General features: G+C 36.2%; 1 protein-coding gene across 6 annotated transcripts in view; it reads left to right on the top strand.

The window, feature by feature from the left end:
* Positions 1-3,763: 3,763 nt before the first annotated feature.
* The window catches only part of LOC110465946 (titin-like), a 181,897-nt gene continuing 181,358 nt past the window's right edge, over positions 3,764-4,302 (top strand). For 3 of the 6 annotated variants that reach the window (XM_021522193.1, XM_021522178.1, XM_021522154.1), the window contains exon 1: positions 3,769-3,938. The gene's annotated coding sequence lies outside the window, so the exon portion shown is untranslated. Of the gene's footprint in view, positions 3,939-4,302 lie in introns of all 6 variants that reach the window. The other 3 variants (XM_021522217.1, XM_021522209.1, XM_021522186.1) reach the window with 2 other exon arrangements.

Here is a 4,302-nt window from a genome sequence, read left to right as displayed (position 1 = left end):
TCGAGGACGTTTAACTTAACAAATGTCAATTACTTCTTGCTATACAACGATCAATTATTTTTAGCTAAACAAAAGTTAATCACGTCGGATTAATCAAGGGTTAATGACGAATAATGAAATAAAGGTGATTAAAATGAAATTGAACAATGATTCATTAAGTTTCAACTAATGTCAAAGATATAAATTGTATATACCCCAGAAAGATCCAAAGTATGGAGCTGAACATAGACGACGATATACGTTCTCCCTTGGTCAATTGGCGGTTGTTTTGTCAACACTTTAATTATTGAGGTTTGTTTCAAGCTATACTTTTGGACGCTGTGTTTATATACATAGCTTGACAGTAAATTGTGAAGATGTTTACCAGGTAGTGTCCACCTCTTAAAACCATTGTACGTATATATGTACATGTAAATCCGCCCGGCCGTCCTTAGATGTGGCATAGGACACTATTAACATAATGGTATCACTCGAAAGAAAATGACATCGTAAAAATGAAGAAATTGCTGTCTAAACAAATATATAAGTCTCCTGTAACGAGACACGACTAAGGTGTTTATAAGTTGGGACACGATCAGCAGAACCCGGTACTTCCGTTTGTTTGAGCGGCAAATTAAATGAATCTCCCAATAGCTGGTGAAACAGTTGTCTCTGGAAGAAGTCATGTCGAATAATAAAAAATAGTTAACGATTTTTTTAATTTTTTTTTAATTTTAATTTTAATTTTAATTACTTCCATTCAAAGTAGCAATCCTTCCTCACAAGCAGTAGGCTACAGACACTTGGGTTTAGCAATTTATAAAAATAATTGGGGAAAAAAAATCATAATTGAAAAAAACCCTGATCGGCCTCTAAACACTAGATTGATTTATAGATGGATGGACATGTACATTAATATTGAATGTTACATTCCTATGACAAGATTGGACGTACTCATTTTACTCTTTTTTTTAAAAGTATTCCCATAAATATCAATTCATTAAGTTTCTTTAATGCTACAAATGTAGTATATCTCCTTTAAATTTGAAGGAAAAATGATGGAATATAATTTCTATCACACAACTATTGTGTCATGGATATTCCATGTCATATTCTTATTTGCGGAATATCTAATGAATATAACATTGATTAAGACCTCATAATTAAGACAGTCTACATGAGATTGTGACAAGGGTGGTCGGGTGGCGTGGTGGATCTTGCCTTTCACCAATGCCGCCGGGGTTCAATTCCCCGATGGGACGTGAAAAAGTGTGGGGTCACCAAGTGCCCGACTACGTGGGTTACAAGTGATAAGTATAATTTGTAAATTTGTTTTACATTTGTTGTAAAAATAATAAAGATTACTTCTAACTGAAGACGATAAAACTGAAGTAAAACTGTTAACGCGGAAGTCTGAAGGTTAGTAATTCCGCGTTCATTCTCAGTAATGTGCCGATAGAAAGGTACGTTTATATACAATTTACGAAATTCAAGTTATCACTCGTTTGATCAATGTCATTAGAAATGTAAAGTCATTTAAGATAGAGAGATAAAATAACGCACTAGACTGCTGTATGTTAACGACTACTAACATGGATGTCGAGGCGTGACATGTCTATGTAGCTATGTTGATCAGGTGACATGTTTATGTAGCTATGGTGATCAGGTACAAAGCAGATGCACATGCATTTACATATTATGTAATAGCCACGTGACCGACGCTAATATTTTCTATAGACATCAGGAGGGGCAAAAACGCGTCCTTTGCATGGAAACGAACAGATGGATTCAATTTTTAAACATTTCCTCAGTCTCGCTCTGAACTTTTTAATGAACCTTTTTAAAGACATACACTGTAATATGAGTTAAAGAACTGCTCGAGATTGTAATTTCTCACAGCCGTGGTGTCAGACGGACGGACTGTGACCAGGAACTTCATTAATGACTCAAATTGGCAACATATTGAAAATACACATTAAAACATGCTACACTTTCAACATTACCTTTAAACATTTCTGATGAAGCATGTGGATAATTTCAGTTTGAAATTAATTTTGTTGTCATTAATGTTTCTTTTCCCAATCAGTCTGCAGTTAATGGGAAATAACTCTGTCAGTATTGTGATTTGTCATTATCTCATCCACTTAAGGATCCCGGTACCACTGCCAAAAACTGAAACTAAGTGCTATAAGCTATTTTTTTCGGCATGACTACAGCTTTGATAAATCATTTCTGAAGAGGAAACCTAAGTGACGGGCCTTTTATGAGAAATAATAAAGATGAAATAAACAAAATATAATCAACAACAGCGTTCTGAGTGGAAACTTTCGCGGGACTAGACCTAGTTTCGAACCCTTGATTTCAGACAGTTATCCACACACATGTACAGTGTACTATAGTTCCAAACGCCTGAACTGTCTGGTCAGCAGATAGAGGTGTCCTGGCCTGTAAACTTGCTTCCAGGGGAAGTAAGTCAAGAACGCAGTCCATTACCATAAATCAATATTCAGGGTTCATCTTGTTGTTTTCGGGTATTTTTGGGTAAAGCGTGCTACCGCCTACCGTGCTACCGATAGGAATCGTTAATTGCGATAGTTCACATTTCCTTGTCAACGCTCTGGAATTAAACTTTCTATTTCACTCTTTCAAGTCGAGGCGATTTCTTATAAATACACCATAAACATTGTCCAAAATAACTAGCTAGCTCCTCCTTAATGTTTTGATTGGGTATCTCCACCATAAATTTTTTCAAAGAGGAGATATTCAATCATTTCGGGATATAGGATATATAGCCCTTAAAAACTGATTTTGAGTGGTGAAAAAAAATATCTATAAATTTAAGTGGTATTTGGACTGTGACACCAAGTTGGTTACATAAAGTATACTCAGTATCTAGGCTAATACCAACAGACATTGCAGCTACAGCACAGGCTATATTTCTCATATAAAGTATGTTAACCCCAATGCTATTTTTTTCAAACAACACAGGTCAAGCATAACTTTGAAAACAAAATCTATCGACATGCCCTTATGTCCGTAACGTTTTCGATTTGATGAAATTTACAATTATATCTACAATGTATAGGTCACATCTGACAAAAAAAAGCGAACTGAAGAATATTTTATTGCACAATTTAGCAATATTTTGTGATTCGATTTGATATCACAATGTTAAATTCACGCCATTTAAATGTTTGAGCCTTTAATAAAATATTGATCCCTGCAGCTGGTAGCAACAATGGGTTATTAACTGGCAACATTACACACGCGCGCTCTGTACAGCCTCCACTGATGTTAGTTAACGCCAGACCTTATCTCAGTCACGTTCAATGATTATTTTCACAGGGGCTGGAGTAACAGAGAAAAAAAATGTAAAAATGACTCATATTCTGTATAAAAAATACGTGGTTACCGAAAAACGGCTGAAACCTTTTAGGAAATTAGTCTACGTCTGGAGCTGGAATCTATCAAAAGATGTTATACTGGAGCAATGAATAACCGTCCCCTAACAATAACAAAGATTAATTTATTTGGTGGTAGTGTGAAACCTTCACAGTTATAATGTCCTCTTATGTTTTATGTTTCATCAGCCGGTCCATCTGAACTCTAGATCACTTCTTAATAGTTACTCCAATTATCTGCTATTTTTTTGGTATCTGACCGATACGCTATTAGATTATCACGGATCTAAGTCCGTGACAGTATCAATTCATAACCAATCTGTCATACCCTATATTTAGAAGTGGACTTTCCCAGTATCGGTCGTTACGGCTGCCTGATTCTCAATCACGTTCATGTCTTTTGTTTAGGGAGTACGGTGCAACTGGCAGCCACAGAACCCAGAACCTGTCTAATTTCGGTTCGTGACAGCACGTGACGTTATCAGGAAACGGACAAGCAGTGGATTTCTTTGTTTCGGATTCTCGTCTGCCTGACTGGGAAACTAATTCCACACACAGGTAAGTGTTATACAACTTTATCAATCAACTGTACATGTCACACACAATTATGCACGTGCATGTGCTCGATTCGTCTGATAGTGTCCGAGACATTTTGCAATACATGTCTACATGACAGACAGCCTGTTGTAGATCGTGTCATTTTTGTGTCATAGAGACACCTCTCTAGTCCGACCACGTATGCTACTGGAATCGAATTTTTGTTCGGAACTTATTTTTCCGGAAAGTGTGTGTGTGAATCTGTTTCCATTTGATATTCTCATAAGGATTTCATTTGTTCATTAGACGTGCAATGTTAAATCTATTTAGTCAAGGGTGGATTGAGGCAAACATTCCCAATGTTTAAGAAAAAAAGAGAGATGGG

This window comes from Mizuhopecten yessoensis, unplaced genomic scaffold (assembly GCF_002113885.1).
Source record: "Mizuhopecten yessoensis strain PY_sf001 unplaced genomic scaffold, ASM211388v2 scaffold1595, whole genome shotgun sequence".
Taxonomy (NCBI): Eukaryota; Metazoa; Mollusca; class Bivalvia; order Pectinida; family Pectinidae; genus Mizuhopecten; species Mizuhopecten yessoensis.
This window is presented reverse-complemented; position numbering and strand designations above follow the sequence as displayed.